Genomic DNA, 18,941 nt, shown 5'->3' with positions numbered 1-18,941 from the left:
CATCTAGACAATGCATCACCACATCCATTATGAAAGAATGTGAGTGCCTGGTCAAATCCATCTGCTTTCATATTATAAAAATGTAGTTGTATAGTGGGGGAGGCTTTGGGTAGGGGAGCTTGCCAGTTAATTTTGTTGTGACTCTAAAACTGCTCTAAAAAATATGTCTGTTTTTTAAAAATTTTTAAAGTGTAGACGTAATTAACCAGAGGCTTAAATTAATTCAGTTATTCAGGTATTGTCTATCCATTCCATGAAATGTTCAGACCCTTTGTTCCTCTTCCAGGTCAGGGTCTGTTTCCTCTTCCTTCTTTCTCTCATTGACCATATTCACTACATGGTCAAGCATAGAACTTTAAAACATTGAAAAGGAACCCACTCATTTTATCAACAAGTTCTGGGAGAAAAGGTAATAGGAAAGGCGGCATGATTAAGGCAGGTTATACTTCTAAGATCAATAATGCTCCCATTCTCTTTATCTTAAAATAAAAGCAATTTTAATTACAGGGAGAACATAATCATTTAGAAGGCCATGTACCTAAAATTCAGCATGCAGAGCTATTCTTACAATGATTATGCTAACAGTCCAGCACCTTTGGGCTTTTTTGCAGGTAACACATCTGCCTTCCATTCATCCATTTATTACTTTCTTTTGAAGTTCAGATCCTGTTGAACTGCCTTCACATAGATCATTTTCCTTCCCCACGGATATCATAGATCAAAATTTTATGACAACCTAAAAGAAACAAATGCATACTATACTTCCACCGTTTTCCATATATCAAATGTGTGCCCACTTGTAAAATTATTTATTATTTCATGAAAAAGTGGGTCTTCTTCATATTGCTTTGACATTAGATCCACTTGATCATAGCAGAAAGTGTTATATTAAGTATGACCCTGTGTGAGACTAAGAGGGAAAACATACCTAATGTGATATTCTTTACCACTTGAGTTATTTATGAGTTGAAGAGCTCTTCTGCTGCCAGTATGCTCCCCCCTGATATAGGCAGTCTATTTGATTCCTGGAGAGAGGAAAGAATTATTCAAGTCAGAAACCAAACCCACCCAAATTCCTTCCATCTCTATTCTGAAAACCCCAGGCCATACTCTGGACCTTATCTACTAGAACTATTACAGTTTTGAAATTATAATGCCATCCATTCAGCAATCTGACCACAACCTGTTTTCCCAGCCCTCTCCCCTTACTGTACCTGTTCATCTTTAAGACTATGAGTCTCTTGACTTCTTGCCTTTATCTTCCTCTTTTAGGTGCCATACAGAGCCTCACTCCTGCCATTGCTTTTAACTCTTAACTTTTAACTCTTAACTCCAGGCATGCACTCTTCTTTCATTGTGCATGCCTGGCAGAATTACAGCCCTGGGTTAGTCCAACTATCTACCTTGTTCAGTACTAGACCTAGGCTTCTGGGCATTTCTGGTTCATAGTCTTCAGCCTGAAATAAGCATTCTTTTTTTTTTTTTTTTTTTAAGATTTTATTTATTTACTTGAGAGAGAGACAGTGAAAGAGCATGAATGAGGAGAAGGTCAGAGAGAGAAGCAGACTCCCCATGGAGCTGGGAGTCCGATGCAGGACTCGATCCCGGGACTCCAGGATCATGACCTGAGCCGAAGGCAGTCGTCCAACCAACTGAGCCACGCAGGCGTCCCTGAAATAAGCATTCTTAATTGTATTGGTCTTTATGTGGATTCCTAGTCATCTTTTCTCCCATTCTTTTTTTTTTTTTTTTAGATTATTTATTTATTTATTTGACAGAGAGAGGGCACACAAGCAGGGGGAGTGGGAGAGGGAGAAACAGGCTTCCCGCCAAGCAGGGAGCCTGATACAAGCCTCTATCTCAGGACCCTGGGATCATGACCCAAGCCAAAGGGAGAGGCTTAACGACTGAGCCACCCAGGCGCTCTCCCATTCGTTTTCTCTGATTACTTTCAGGATTTTCCCTTTGTCTTCGGTTTTCTGCTGATTGAATATGATATGCATAGATATAGATTTTTAGGTATTTTTCTTGTTTTCATTACCTTTTCCCTGTGTGTTTCAGTTTTTGGAAGTTTCTGTTGATCTTCACATTCATTGATTCTTTGTTCAGCTGTGTCCAGGCATTCTTCACTTCTATTAAAGTATTTTATTTCTGTCATTTCTGTTTGATTCTCAAGAGTTTCCATCTCTCTGCTTTTTTCATCTGTTTTTGCATGTTGTCTACTTTTTCAGGAGAGCTCTTAACATATTTATCATAGTTATAGTTACTTTAAATTTCTGGTCTGATCATTCCAACATTGCTGCCATATCTGAGTCTGGTAACTGACAAATTACTGGAAGCTCAAGATGAAGCAGTTTGAGAATCCAAAACTCTGGGGGAAGAAGGGAAGCAGTCTCAGAGGGGGCCTGAATAAGTTTTACCTCCAGTAACCAATTCTTGCTTACTCTATTCAAACTTTTTCTTCTGCCTTTTAGCATGCCTTGAAATATTTTGTTGAAAGCCAGAAATGAGGCAGATAGGCCTTTGATATGAGGTTTTATGTCTATTTAGCTAGGATAACTTTAATAACTGTATTTTCTGTTTGTGGTAGCTGTGTTCTCAGAGGCAGCATTTTTCTAAATTATCTTTTTTGTCTCCGTGTAGTGTTTGTGTTTCCCTACAGACTTATCCTTAAACAGGATCTGAGGCTTGCAGTGCTTTTAGCTGTAATCCTGTTATTAGACAGGATCCCATTGATGTGGTAATAAGGAACTATAGTCCTGTGATTAGGTCTGGACTTTTACAGTTTTGAAATTATAATGCCATCCATTCAGCAATCTGACCACAACCTGTTTTCCCAGCCCTCTGTCCCTGGGATGTGAAGAGTCCAAGTGCTTCTTAGCTTCCACTCCCCCTTAGGCAAGTCAGGAAGGTGAGAGGGCACTAAATAAAGTTAAGCTCTTCCTTTCCCCCAGGATAGAAAGGTTTTGGTAGAACCCAAGTAACTTAAGCTCTGGTAAAATAGTCTTCCCTTGAGGGCAAGGTGTGAAGAACAAAGAGATCTGGGAATATTTCAGAATGGTTACTTCCCCTCCCTGTGCTAGAAGCCCGAAAGTTCTTTGTGCTTTCTAGTCTTCACCCAGTAGTCCGGTGGGATTCTGGAGGCCCCCTCTGAGACTGCTTCCCTTCCTCCCCCAGAGTTTTGGATTCTCAAACTGCTTCATATTGAGCTTCCAGTAATTTGTCAGTTACATTTTAAGTGTCCTACCACACTGGCTCTGGTTCCAGTCTCCTGCTTCTAGGCCTCTGCTCCCAGTAAACTGTAGATTCTCTGTATCCATCCCATCTCTCCAGTTTTCAGGGTAGTGGTTTGCCCTGTGACAGTTCTCTGAATCTAAGGAGAGTTGCTTTTTACTTTCTTCAGCTTTTTTTTGTTGCTTTTGTGAGGACAAGAGTCACAACTTAAAGATCATTACATGTCAGACCAGAAACTCTCCTTGCATTTTTATCAGTATCACTTTATTTTTATTTCTTACAGCTTTATTGCAGTATAATTAACATGCAATAAACTATGCATAATAAATATATTCAGTTTGATGTTATTATGTATATATATTATGTGTATGTATACATATATACACTATGTATATTTAAACGAATATATAAATGCCAATATAATATATATCATATTAAAAATGTGATATATATGATGTATAAAAATTATTAAAAAAATTTTTGTGCCCATTGGCTATCCATCGTTCTCACCTTCCCTGACCCTTCTTCCCTATCCCACTTTTTCTGAGTCCTCACTAATCGGTTCTCTGTTGCTTTATTTTAAAAGTTATTTCTGTCCATGATACTTCATGGCTTTTATCAACATATCTCCCTCTGTGTCATTTATTGCTTGTAACCTTGACATCTTTTTGCCTTTTTAAAATTTTAAATATCTATAAAAGTATAGATTAATATAATAAAACTCCTTCTGCCCATATTACCACCCAGTTTCAACGCCATCATATGTCCCCACCTAATAATTCCATTCACAGCCTGCCCCCTTAGGTTATTTTAAGGCAAATCCATCGTATCCTATATTCTGTAAATACTTCCATGTGTATCTCTAAGATAAGTACTTTACATATTACACCAGAAACTCCCATTTTTTCTAAAAACTATTTCATATCCTTTCCAATCTCCTCTTACATCTATCCCCAACTTCCAGTTCTCAATAATTGACCTTGCTTCCTACTTCAAAGGGAAAATAAGAATATAAAATCAGAATCTCTTCAACTATCTTAAGTAACTTTGGGAAAGTTATTTAACTCTTGTTAAGCCTCATTCTCCACATCTATGTAATGGGGAAACCAATTATACCCATTTATGTTAGCTTCCTATTGCTGCTGTAACAAATTATCATAAACTTAGCGGATTAAAACAGCACAAATATATTCTTTTACAGTTCTGGAGGTCAGAAGCCCAAATACACTTCCCTGAGCAGGACTCCTTTTGGAAGCTTTAAGGGGAATCCATTCCCTTGCCTTTCACTTCTCAAGACCACCTACATTCCTTGTCTCATGGTCTTTCTATCCATCTCCAAATCCAGCCATATAGTATCTTCAGATCACTGACCCTAACCCATCCTGCGTTCCTTATTCACTTATAAGGACCCTAAGTGATTACATTGGGCCCACCTGGATAATCAAAGATAATCTCTCCATCTCAAGATCCTTGATCACGTGTGCTAACTTCAGCAGCATACTAAAGTTAGAATGATACAGGGAAAATTAACACGACTCCAGAGCAAGGGTGACATGCAAATTCGTGAAGCCTTCCTCATTCTTTTTGTTTGTTTGTTTGTTTAAGATTTTATTTATTTATTTATTTATTTATTTATTTATTAGCAAGAGAGGGAACACAAGCAGAGGGAGTGGAATAGAGAAAAAAGGCTTCCCGCTGAGCGGAGAACGCAGTGGTGGGCTCCATCCTAGGACCCTGGGATCATGACCCAAGCCGAAGGCAGCCGCTTAATGACTCAGCCACCCAGGCACCGCGGACATTCTTAAGAGAAAAAAAAAAAATCCTTAATCACATCTGCACATTCCCTTTTGCAACATAAGGTTATCAGCAGGTTTTGGGAATTAGGATGTGAACATCTTCAGAGGACCATTATTTTTCCTGCCACACTCCCTCCTAACCGTTTTGGTTCTGTTTGTTTGTTTGTTTTTAAGATCGATTGATTGTTTTGACAGAAAGAGAGCAAGAGAGGAAACAAAAGCAGGGGGAGTAGTAGATGGAGAAACAGGATTTCCGCTGAGCAGGGAGCCCTATGTGGGGCTCCATCCCAGGACCCTGAGATCATGACCTGAACCAAACGCAGATGCTTAATGACAGAGCTGCCCAGGTGCCCTGCACTGATTTTTATTAAGAGATTTTATGTAGGCAAATCATAATAGAGACCTAATATACAATAAGTACTCAAAATTTCTATCTGCTATTATTTGTCAATGGTAGATGGTTATTTCTCTGCCTGTATAATGTGCCTGTATTAGTAAGGATAGTGAGTTCCAAATATTTGAGAGATACTGGTATTCTGTTTGCCTTCAAGACTAGTGGCCAACTTCACTTTTTGACTTTCTCTTATCATGTAAGTATATATGTCACAAGTTTATGAAATATGGGTGTGAAAGATATCAATATTTTTAGTGAAATCTACCATAAGCATCTACAAATCTATTTCCTAATTTATGTCTTTAAATACCAAAGTAACTTTTTGAGTCGTTTATCCTCAGTATAACATATAGTCTGTTAGTGGAGATTATAAAGCTTCTTTCTCTTGTCAACCTGCTAACTTTTTTACCCAAAGCCTGGTGGTAACTATTCCACTTTAAAGATTATGAGTCTATAGGCATATGAATACATATGAATACTCTCCCATTGAACAAAAGATTTGGAAATATTCCTTTAATCCTCTCTATATAAAAATAATCTATGCATATTCCTTTTCAGTAGCTCCATGAGGGCAGTGGGAGGATCTGTTTTGCCTGCCACTGTGTCCTAGAACATTAGCACAGGGCCTTGTACTTAACAATGTCAGTTGTCTCCTATAGCGCTAAATGTAATCCCTTTATCCACACCCTTCCCTTTTGCTATTTCTTTTTGCTTAAATGTACCATTTATGCTGTGGGTCCCACATCCTTCTCAGGGACCTCATTCCATTGTTTATTCTACCTGGCCTGTGTACTCAAACCTCTGCCTCTCTGTTGTTGCCTTCCCTTCAGCACTTAAGGAGTGCCCAAATCTCTTTTATCCATAACAGCATATATGGATACCTTCTAAAACCCATATCCTCTCCAGCTACCACCCAACCTGTTTTTCTCTTCCCAGCCAAACTTAAGGCATCCACCACTGGATCTCTCCAGTTACTTATTTCCATATCTTTCACCCACTGTTGTAATCTAGCATTTGACCTGCATTTGATTCTCCTGACACTCCACTTTTCTTGGCTTCCTTTACATTCATCCTTCCTAGCTCCCCTTCACCTCTCTCGCCATTCTCCGGGTTCCTTTATGGACATTTCCTCTGCCCACCCTTTTTTTTTCCTTCTGTCTCATTTAATACCCTGACAATCATAACATTTCCCAATGTTATACATGAAGTAACCAAGGCACAGGGATAATACATATATTGTCCAAGATCACACAGTTCTGACAGTTGTCATGGCTAAACCCACCACATCTGCATTCAAGCAAGTAAGAAGGAAGAAGGAAACAAAGGTATGATTTTCAGGAAATTTCTTAAATTTTATACATGAAATTCCACCTTTTATCTCATTGTCCGCCCATCTTTTAAATATTGATGCTTCTCAGGCTTCCATCCTAAGTTCTCTTCTCACTCTACATTTTACTCTTTAAGTTTTCTCAACCTCTCCCCTGTTTGGTGTTTTTTGTTCTGATTTGGCGAGTTTTGTTGTTGTTGTTGTTGTTGTTTTGCCATTTGGATACTGATTACTTCTAGCCATCTGTCCTGAGCTTCAGACCTTTATGTATAAGTGTCTTACAGAAACGCAGTCCACTTTCCATGTTCCCTGTTTTTGTTACTGTTTCCTTTCCCTTACCCTCCAGATCTACTAGATTATTATTCTCCCTTCTGTCTATCTCACCATCATTTATTCCAGGCCACCATCCTTTCTTGCCTGACAGTTGGAGTTATCTGAGCCATCCTTCAAAAAGATACCACAGTGGTCTTTTTAAAAAAATAAAAACCTTCAGTAGCTTCTCTTTGTCCTTGAGAAATGGTCCATACCTAGTTTGTTGAGACAGAGCTTTTGTTTATCTCTTCAGGCTTACCCCATGCCATTCCTTCTCACACCCACTCCCAACTCTGTCAGCCACACAGAACTACTGTGTTCTGCCATGCTGTCTCATCTCCAGCCTCTTGCATGTTATTTCTCTACCCCGAATCCTCCTCTTCTCCACCTTCTCCTAGATTCCTTCCTATGACCTTCAGGTCAGCTTTCAGCCAGTATTTCCTCTGATTCCCCAGCTCCCCAGTGATACAGGATTGGACACATCTGTTGTTTCTTAGTATAGTCCTGCTACTTACCACTTCTACTCTGTAAGTTGGTGAATTATCTGAGTTTAGTTCTTGAAGAAGGGAGACTGGGTCTTGTTTATATTCTGTCCTTACTCCCCAGCACATTGGCCTGACCCATAGTAGCACAATAAAATATTTATGTATGAATAAATGAGCTTTTCCTAAATTTTGGTTTCCGTTTTTTAATAAGCCTTCATTGATAAATTTACTATACCACCTCTTAACCACAATCACATATTCATTGTTAAGTTTGAACATTTGGAGAATAAATTACAAGCTATTCACAAGAGAAATACGTTCTGTAAAGGCCTGATATAAAGGGAAAACGTCCCTTATTTATGTGCTCAGAGATACCTCATTATGAGACACAGATGTTCCAATTGATACTACAAACAGATTGATAATATATGTAGCAGAACAAGATGTTTTTAACTTTTTTTCATCTTTTCAGTCAAAAATATTCTCAGGTTTTTATTTGTTCTATGCAGGACTAGTCTGAGAAAGTATAAGCCAAGTATGTTTCTCTTTTGCCTTTATTTTGACTAAGTGAGTTATCTGAATTGGTACTGTTTCACCTCCTCACCTTTAAAAGACACCAGCCTTTGCTATAACAAATATTTAGTGATCCCAACAGATTTATTTGATATATTTTGTAAAATATCATTCTACCTTTAATTCTGAGTATTTGCCTTTTTCTTATTACACCTGACAGTGCTGATATCATGTTTCCTATACCAAGGATTTTTTAAAAATGACAAACATTTTCTGCATTTGATGTCTTTTCATAGTTCATAGTCCTTTACAAAGGAAAATACCTTGCAGTTTTAACAGGAAAATAAGCAAATTTTAAGGAAATAATTTTTGAGCTTTGCACAGTGGCAGTACCATAGCCAATGAGGTTTATCTGAGCCGCAATTAATTTATAGAATTTAATGTCTTGAAGAAATGAGTAAGAAACAATACAAAAAATTCAATATTGAACTACATTGGGCAATACAGTTAGTCCTAATGAAGATATCCATGTTTATTAAAAACACAAGGTAAACAAAAAATTGCCTTTGGAAAAAAGATCATAGTCAGCTATTTTTCTAATATTTTAAAATCATAAATTTTAGTGCATAATTAAGCCTAATAATGATTTTTATCTAACATAATATGTCTTAAAAGTTCTTCCAGTTTTACCATCCAGAGTCAATGATGTAGAATATAGTTGGTCTCTACTGTAGAAACCAAGAACTTGACACAGATCCTTAGATAATTGGTTACTTGAAACTGACATAAAAACCTAAGATTTGTTTAGGCTACTGAAAAAGATAATCTATGAAGAAAAAAGATATATTCCAACCCTGATTTTATATAAGTCAACAGGCATACAGAGGACACTTAGTTTAAAAGAATCTATATAATACAACACCCAAAGTGCATTGCATCAATATGACACATTCTAGAACAAGAAAAATGACCCAAATATAGTCCTTGATTACTTGGTGTGTAGAAAAATTGAAAGGTCACTAATGTTTCTTAATTTAATTTCTCTGAATTTTTTCAAACCAATATCAGACATGACGTTTAAAAGGAAAGAAAGAAGAAAAAGAAAGAAAAAAATAGAAATAAAAGGAAAGAAAGGACAATATGAGAGATTTGTTCTAAGATTTTCACACAGAAAGTGAACTTACTAAATGGGGTACAGGGCTCAGCATTCCCAATAGCTAATGTCTTAATTTTTTCTTATCAAAATTTATTAAATCAATTTATGAAATGTTTTCCATTTCCACAAAATGTCTTTAAGTTTCTGCCTTAAAAATAAAAACAAAAACTGAAACTGATGTAAAAGTGAATGCAAGAAAATAAATTCTCCTATATGAACTGAGACCTCAAAATACACAGAACATAAAATCACACATCTCACATATCTCTGCTGAAAATATAAGGTTTGGTCACCCAAGCTTATGACACAGTCCCTCCCTTCCCACAACTCTAGAGAACATGGGACACCACCCTTTCATATAAGTGAAGCCATCAATACCTCGTGGTGTACCTTATGTTTAGGGCTGGACTGCCATCCTCTGAGTAGAACTGTCCTCCATTATTCATGCTTCCTATACAAGTTTCCAGAGCCTTCACTTTCAAAACAGTACTCAGAAGCCATGGTTTGTGGTCAGAACTACGTGTACCACACCCTGAGGTGAAACTTCCAGGTCACATTAAAACAGCCAGATTTTTCATTCATTCATTCATTCATTCATTCATTCATTCATTTATTTTGAGAGGAAGTGGGGAGAAGGGCAGAAGAAAAGGAAAAGAGAAAATCTTAAGCAGGCTCCTCACCTAGCACGGAGCCTGATGCAGGGCTCAGTCTCAAAACCTGAGATCATGAGATCATGACCTGAGCAAAATCAAAAGTCAGATGCTTAACTGACTGAGCCACCCAGACACCCCAATTTTCAGAAATTACTATGGAGAGTTGATCTGCCTATGTGTGTATGTGGCATAATGCCTTCAATCTTATAATTACAGGCTCTCTAAAACCCTCCCATTCCAGTATAAAAAGAAGTTTCAGAATCACTGGGAACTGGGTCATAATCATGAGGTACTTACAAACATCATTCCACACAAAAAAGTTGCCAAGCTGGGAGGAAGGACAAGGTATAAGACATAGAGGACAAATTTTCTTTATGACTGAGGAAGTCATTCATGTATTCAATAAATATTTATTCACTTTTTGCTATGTTCTAGGTGCTAGATGAGACAAAAATCAGGGTCCTCATGGAGATCACAGTCTATATCCAGCAAACCATACTAGTAGAAGGAAACATTTGAGCTGGGGGCGTGGGAGGCTTCACACTGCACAATTCCAGAGGCTACCATTCACATCACAGTCTATGTCAATGGCAACACCTGAAGTGGTAAAATGGGCAACCTGTAGAATCTTCCATGGTGACCATGACTTGAGTCTTAAAGGACTAGGATTTTAGTAGGTATAGAAGCAGAAGGAGAGCAGTCCAGGTAGAGAAAAATAATATGAGCAAGGGTATCAACCATCATTTATTTAGTGCCTACTGTTGACATGAACTCTAGGTCCTGGGGCTACTACGAGTTAAGTTCTTGTGACCTTACCTATAATGTGACATAAAACCACATCACTCCTACATGATCCAGGTTCTGCTATAAAACATGGGCATGTAGCAGTGAACAAATCAAAAATTGTGCCCAAGTTCATGGAATTCACAATCCCAGGACATATGAAGAATTACAAGAATGATGAGCACTTGAAAAGTACCCAGTGTTAGGAGCCCTTATAACTAGGAAAACATACCTAGTTTAGGTAATTAAAAACTGGGGGAATGGGAGAGGAGTGGATGTGGTGAAAGTATGAGAGAGGGGAATGGATTTGGATTATTTAGGAAATCAAATGTCCATAGCAAAAACAAATCGGGAGTGTCTTTGAAGAAAATAGGCACCTAGGAAAAAAAGACATTTAATACATTGTATTCTTGCTAATCCTGCATATTAAGTTTGCATGGGAATGTGTCATAAGGAATGTTGACCTCAGTATGCATTCTGTAGGGGAAAAAAATTGAAAGAGAAAACAGTTCATTTTATAGAAACTCTAATATGCATTCATTTCATTAAGCAAGAACTCTCTGCACTTAACTAAGATTATTATGCCACTTACCACAGGTTACATTCTCAAAAGTGTATCTGGAAAATTCATTTGAAAATAAAGACCTGCAAAGCATCACCAGATCCACTCCTAGACCTTAACTCAGCCTGTTTCCACCACTTAGAAACCGGGGGGTCGAGGGGGATACTAAAACCTACGCCTTTTTCTGTTCAACTCAGGAACTTAGATGTCTCACTGTAAAAAGGAAGAAACTCTCATGAAATGGTAGAGAAGTCCATAATTATTCACTTAATATAGGAAGTTAAAAGAGATTGCTCACTTTATATATTATTAAAAGTATTCCCATGTATAGTAAGTACCTTTTCCTTTCCATGTTTCTGGAAAACAGTCAAAACATTGGAATTTAACAAAAGTTATGTTCAACATAATTGAAAAATTTGCAGACTCCTGGGCTAGAATAATAACAAAAGAAAGTAAAAGATACTTCCATCTTTATCTGATTAGCTAAGTGTTCAGACCAGTTCACCTATACTTTTTAAGCTAGCCCCCTAAATATCCATTTAATCAAATATTTGCCTTTCTGGAGATGTCCCCTCCAAATTTTAAAGAAGTCTTTTGTAACACAGCATAAACTACAGGTTTCTTTCATCTGAAATACTCTGTATTTTTTGCTAAAAGTAAAAGTGCTCCCCTCTTCATGATTATTCTCTTTCTCTGAATTTAAATCACTTGGAAAATAAAATTTGCTTGAAAATTTAATAAAGGTTATTTAATGCTGAAATAATTCATATTTGCTGATATATTCTACTTGCTTCCTTGTCAGGGGAATTCTACTCCCACACATATTCCAACATGATACTACACTTCACTTACATACCTATCTGATAAACAGCCTTAAGTTTGCCCTTAAGTGGAAAAGGTCATACTATTTTATTTTGTAGTTACAGATGAAAAATGAGTATGCTATTGTTATAATAGTGTAAGCCATGTGAAAGCACTTACACAATAAATACTTCCAGATCATACTTTTTGGAGCTAAATAATTTAAAATAAATCTAAGCATTGCAGATTATATCACACAATTCAGAAACCTTAATGATTCCCAACTTGAGTCTCCAACTGCCTTTCAAGTCTGTGAAATTTCAGTTCTCTGAATCCTCATTTTACTAATTTGCAAAGTTTGTATTGGTTAAGAAAGGTGCAGTGCTACTAAAAAATAAAATAAAATAATAAAGTAATAAAATTCTGCACCACATTCTGAAAGGAATAAGTGTTTCTAACATTAGTTTTTTATGCATCCAACTCAATCAATGGTTTTATTCTCTTGTAGTCAATCAAATACAATCATAAAATAAAAGTTTAGATTACCCTAAATACTCTCACAAGCTGCCAATTTTTATAAGGTATAAAAAGTATAGTCCCAGCAGATCAGGGGTTCTTAATGAGGGGTCACCAAACTCCTGGCATCAGTATATCTGGGAATTTTAAGAAATGCACATTCCCAGGCCTCACCCAGACATATGAAATAAGAACATCTGGGGTGCAGCCAGTGAATCTGTATTTTAACAGTCCCTGCAGGTGATTCCAGTGCTTTCTAAAGCTTAAAAACCACAGCACTGGACTTTTAGAAAAGGGATTTCCTGTAGGCCTTTGTCTTACACAGTAATTTGTACACTCAGAAGTAGAATTTCATTTCAAACATACCTTCTTACAAATAAATTATTCATGTAGTTTTAGAATCTTATAATACAGTAAAGAAAACTAGAAGGCAAACTTGATAAATATTTTTTGTTTTAAACAAAATAATTTTGCTCACCAGTCTGGTCAGGTTCTGATGAAATCTCTCTTCCTGGCTTGCCTTGGTCTCATATGGCCTTTCCTAGGTTCAAGCACATGGAGACAGTGTGAGATCAAGCTCTTTGGTGTCTTGAGGGTTCCACTTTCATGAACTGTCTAACCCTAAGTACCTTCCAAATATTATCACTTTAGGAGTTAAGGCTTCAACATACAAATTTTGGGTGGAGACAAACATCCAGTCCATAGCATAATAACAATCTATTTCAGAGGAAGTGTGAGAAAGAAATTAATATGAAACTCACAGATGTGTTAGCATCATTGCTGATTAATATTCCCATAGTTTGGACTCCTTGCAGATTAGCTTTTCAGGTTTTTCATGAAGATTTTAAGATGTATGCATAAATTCTTTTGTGAACTAGAGGGATTATTTCAGAAATTCTTAATCCTTTCAATTGAACATGAACATTTTTAGTACATTTTTTACTAAACATTCATACAAATGCTACATGGCAGTATCTTGGGAAAAAGAAAAAAACTCTGAAACATGTATAACACTATGACATGGAGTAAGACACCAAAAAGACTTATACACAGAGATATTAGTCCTATCATTTCAATTGAGGAAGGCAAAGTCTGGTTTAAATTATTCATTATTCACATAGTAGAAAGCAGTGGTTCTCAAACTTCTTGGTCTGAGTTTTTCAGAGTTCTTCTTTGAGTTATGTCTACCAATATTACTCTATTTGAAATTAAAACAAAAACTTAATAGTTCTAATTAATTCATTTTTTAAAAAGATTTTATTTATTTATTTGACAGAGAGAAATCACAAGTAGGCAGAGAGACAGGCAGAGAGAGAGGGGGGAAGCAGACTTCCTGCTGAGCAGAGGCTCGATCCCAGAACCCTGGGATCATGACCTGAGCTGAAGGCAAAGGCTTTATTTAACCCACTGAGCCACCTAGACGCCCCTAATTAATTCATTTTAAAATAAAAATAAACCCATTATAAGTTAACATAACTTGTATTGTATGAAAAAATAACTATTTTCCAAAATAAAAAATTAGTTAAGAGTGGTATTGCTTTAAGATTTTTTCAGATCTCTAATATCTGGCATAATAGTGAGACAGAAGATTCTTTTGTCTCTCTTTGCATTCAGTTTTTTATTGTTTTGGTTGAAATACATGGAAAAAATTTAACCTCTCACAGATGTGTAGTAAAAAACAGGACTATTTCATTTCCTATTCAGATAATTAATACTATACCAAAACTGAACATGTGGCAGTTACTTAAAGGTTACTTGTAATTTGGAATTTGAAACCATTATCAGTGAATTTTCCCTACTGTTCCATTACCCACTGGTTATTTAGTAGTCTGTTATTTAACTTCCACACATTTGTGAACTTATATTTACTGAGGCATGTTTTATGGTCTACTATATGGATCCCCCCTGGAGAACATTCTTTGTGTGCTTGATAAGAATACGCATTTCTGCTGGAGGTGCGTGCAGTGTTCTATATAAGATTAAGTCATCTGTTTCCTTGTTGATCTTCTGCCTCATTGTTCTATACATTAATGAAACTGGTATACTAATAATTATAATCATATCCAACCATTATTGTTGAATTATTTCTTTGTCCCATAAATTCTTTATGTATTTTGGAATTTTATTTTTAGGTGCATTTGTAATTCTTTTTGTGTTTTTGCTTTTGTTTTTTTTTAAGATTTTATTTATTTGACAGAGAGAGAGGGAGAGACCACAAGCAAGCAGAAAGGCAGGCGGCGGGGGGATACAAGCTCCTTGCTGAGCAGAGAGCCCCATGCGGGGCTCGATTTCAGGACTCTAAGACCATGACCTGAGCCAAAGGCAGAGGCTTAACCCACTGAGCCACCCAGGCGCCCCAGCATTTGTAATTCTTACATATTCTTGATTGATTGGCCCTTTTATCATTATAGAATGTCCTTTTTGTCTCTAGTAACAATTTTTATCTTAAAGTGTATGTAACAATTTTTGTCTGATATTAGTATGGCCATTCCAGCTCTCATTTGGTTACTATTTTAATGGTATATCGTTTCCATGCTTTTACTTTCAACCTATTTGTTGTCTTTGAATTTAAAGCATATCTTTTGTAGAAAGCATATAGTTAAATCATATTGTTCTGTCCATTCTGCTGATTTCTGCCTTGTGACAGCACTGTTTTAATCCATTTACATTTAGTATAATTATTGATAAGGGAGGTTTCTGTCTGCCTTTTTTTTTTTAAGATTTATTTATTTATTTATTCTGTCTGCTATTTTTTTTTCTCTATGTCTTGTGTCTTTTTTATTTCCTCTGTTCCACCGTTATTGCTTTCTTTTGTGTTACATGTTTTCTAGGATATGATCTTAATTCCCTACTTTCTTATACTCTATTTTTTAAAAGTTACTTTCTTAGTGGTTTCTTGGAGAATTGGTTTCTATCTTAGAAACAGTCTAGTTCATATTAACAGCAACTTAATGTTAGTAGCATAAAGTAACTTACTCCAGTATACCTCAGTTTACACCCCCCTCTTTTGCACTTCTGTTGTCATATAAATTATATCCTCATGTATTAAGTTCCTGATAACATTTTTTTTTAATTTTTGTTTTATGCATGTTTTAGATTAGAAAGGGGGGAAAGCTACCAAAAAAATATTTATGCCATCAGGTGTATTTACTTATACTTACCTTTCTAGTACTTTTTTTGTGTGTGGATTTGAGTTACTGTCTAGTGGACTTTTCAGTTCAGCCAGAAGAACTCCCTTTAGTATTTCCTGCTAGGTGTGTTAATAACCAATTCTTTCAGTTTTTACTTCACAGGTTGTTGATTTCCCTTTCATTCTTGAAGGATATTTTTTGCTGATTTTAGACTTCTCGGCTGACAGTGTTTTTCTTTCACATTTTAAATATATATCATCCTACACCCTCTGGCCTCCTTGGTTTCTGATGAGAAATCAACTGTTATCTTATCAAGAATCCCTTGTACATAATGGGCTATCTCTTGCTGCATTTAAAATCCTTTGACTTTCAACTGTTTGACTATGCTGTGTTCAGTGAGGTTTGACTGTGATGTATTCGGTCTCTCTGTCTACTTGTGATCTCTGCCTGTCAAATAAATACATAAAATCTTAAAAAAAAATTTATTTATTTATTTGACAGAGATCACGAGTAGGCAAAGAAGCAGAGAGAGGAGGAAGCAGGCTCCCTGCTGAGCAGAAAACCCAGTGCGGTGCTCGATCCCAGGACCCTGGGATCATGACCTGTCCCGACCTGAGCTAAAGGCAGAGGCTTTAAACTACTGAGCCACCCAGGCACCCCATCTTGGGGACAATTTCTATTGACACCTTTTTTTCCCTATGTATGAACCAAACTTTCCTGTCTGTGTCATAATTTTTTGTTAAAAACCAGATATTTTATAATAATAATGTATTAATCCTAGAAATCTCTCCCCTGGATTTGTTTTTGTTGCTGCTGTTTGTTGTTGCTGCTATTTTTCCAGTGATTTTCCTGGACTAATACTTTAAAATCTCTGTTCTCTACTGTGTGTAGCCACTGAAGTCTCTACTCAAGTTAGCCTAATGGTCAGATGAGACTGGACAGATGTTTCCTTAATGAGACATGAGATGAGAAGTTAGGGCCTTTTCAGGTCTTTTGTCTGGAAACAGTGTTGTACAAGTATGTGGCCTTCCAGATCTCCAGGAATATGGCAGTGTTTCAAAGCCCTTTGAACATCTCATTCACACTTTTCCTTTTAAGATTTGTTCAACCTCTCATTAGCCCAAACTAATATCAAATAAACAATTGCTAGTGATTGTTTTTAACAAATGTACTAGCTTGATAAGGCTGTCCACACAGAACAAGCTCTCAGTCTTGCCAAATAAAGGTAAATACTAAGAACAGAGTTTGTCAGAAAGCAGCCAGACACATCAAATAGTGACAATGCTCTGGGGATGGGGCTTTGATGAGCTCCTAACCTGTTCTGCCAAACCATCCATTAGCTGCTAGGCTTTTCATTTTCACAGCTAATGTAGTTGCAGAGCTATTGGCTTTCAAGGCTACTTTGGAGCTAAGGAAAAGGTTATAGGAATAGGGCAAATTAAAATGCAGCAAAGTACTATTTTTACTGATATACAGCTCTCTTCTTGAAGAGATACTCCTCATATTCTTGAAAACCTTCTGGTAATTTCCAGAGTTCTGAAAAAAAAGTTTGATAGGTTTTTCTTTGCCAATGTTCTCATTACTTTTGTGAAGAAGATTTTTTGAAGTCCTTACTGTACCATTCCAGAAAAGATTCTCCCCTACTCTATTACATTAAAAGCCATTGGTCTGTCTTGATTTCTGAATGTTCTTTTACCTGTGCATGGTTTAGTAACATCATGCTTTGAATTACTTGGGAAATATTGGTTTACTGAGTTATGCAGATCTTCCCAATATTAACATGTTTCATTATATACTTTTTTTAAATCACACTTGTTAATATCACTGCTGATCTCATCAGAAAAGTTTTTTTTGTTTTTTTTTTTTTTTTTAAGATTTTATTTATTTATTTGACACAGAGAGAACACAAGTAGGCAGAGAGGCAGGCAGAGAGAGAGAGGAGGAAGCAGGCTCCCCGCTGAGCAGAGAGCCCGATGCGGGACTCGATCCCAGGACCCTGAGATCATGACCTGAGCCGAAGGCAGCGGCTTAACCACTGAGCCACCCAGGCGCCCCAGAAAAGTTTTTAATATGTCAGGCTCACAGTGTGGAACACAGGTTTTCTAAAATTCCAATTTTCATTTAGAATAAGCTCAAATTTTATCATACCCACAAATACTATCAGTAATTTTCCTAAAAGTAACAGACTCACTTTGTTATTTTCAAGAAAATGTTGGGTAAATTGAAATACCCAAATCTGAATAACAGTAGTTTAGTGCCACTGCTGATTATCTGCACTTTCCACAGTGGGGTTTTGAGACTTCCAGGGTCCTTGCACCACACACTGAGAACTACTATGTGGAGGAATTGAATCTGGATTTCTAGATCTTGTCTTTAAATATCAAAGTGGCCGGCCCATGGTGAGAAATGAACTGCAGCTTTAAGACTTATGATAGAGACATGCTGATAACTGATTTTTTAAATGAATATAAGACAAGAGAGAAAACTCGCCTAAGTAAATCTGTAAAATAAGATACTGTGGATAATACTATGAAATTCTTCAAGTGTGAAATACAAAAAATAGTCAAGAATACATTTGGGAAAGTTCACTGAAAATACTGCTTATAGATCAAGATTCCAATCTTCCAGTACATAGACTAGACTATGGGTAATAAAGTAAATTTGAGGTTGTAACACAGTGATAAATATGGCTTCATAAATATTATTTCAAGCCTCACTAGAATGAGACAAGTTTAAAGAAACAAACGTAGGGGAGATTAAATAATTTCTGTTAAGAAGTGTGTACCCCATTAGCAATGTTTTTTGCTAAGCATGCGAAGCAACATTCATTTGGTAGATATAAACTGGTATTATCACTTTAGATTTTAAAAAAATGGTACTACTTGTGATGAGCACCTGGTGTTGTATGGAAATGTTGAATCACTACATTGTACAACTGAAACTAATATTATATACTGTATGTTAGCAAACTGGAATTTAAGTTAAAATTTTAAAAAATAATAATGAAATAGCTACCTACCAACATGGAGGATAAAAAGAAAACAAAAAACAGAATGAACAATTGAATATCTTTTTAAAGAGTATTAGAGTCTCTAATTCCCTCCTTGCCTCAGCTCAGTGAATGACTTCCATGCCTTTTCTCACCCCAGCAGAAGTCTGGGGTTTCATTCCCGGGGAAGGTTGCTGAACTGCAGAATGCCAGAGACAACCTAACCCAAATCTTTTTTTTTTTTTTTTTAAGATTTTATTTATTTATTTGATAGATCACAAGTAGGCAG

The 18,941-nt window shown here is 36.5% G+C and overlaps 1 protein-coding gene and 1 non-coding gene across 2 annotated transcripts in view; both read left to right on the top strand.

Annotated features, from left to right (window-relative positions):
- The window catches only part of ITFG1 (integrin alpha FG-GAP repeat containing 1), a 314,234-nt gene that overhangs the window by 241,456 nt on the left and 53,837 nt on the right, over positions 1-18,941 (top strand). The gene's annotated exons all lie outside the window — the stretch shown is intronic.
- On the top strand, positions 4,716-4,817 carry LOC123391086. Its single transcript, XR_006605712.1, has one exon. It is a non-coding gene; the product is annotated as a U6 spliceosomal RNA (small nuclear RNA).

This window comes from Mustela putorius, unplaced genomic scaffold (genome assembly GCF_011764305.1).
Source record: "Mustela putorius furo isolate JIRA1106 unplaced genomic scaffold, ASM1176430v1.1 tig00000174_pilon_pilon_pilon, whole genome shotgun sequence".
Classification (NCBI taxonomy): Eukaryota; Metazoa; Chordata; class Mammalia; order Carnivora; family Mustelidae; genus Mustela; species Mustela putorius.
Note: the sequence above shows the minus strand (reverse complement) of the source record. Positions and strands in the feature narration are given on the sequence as shown.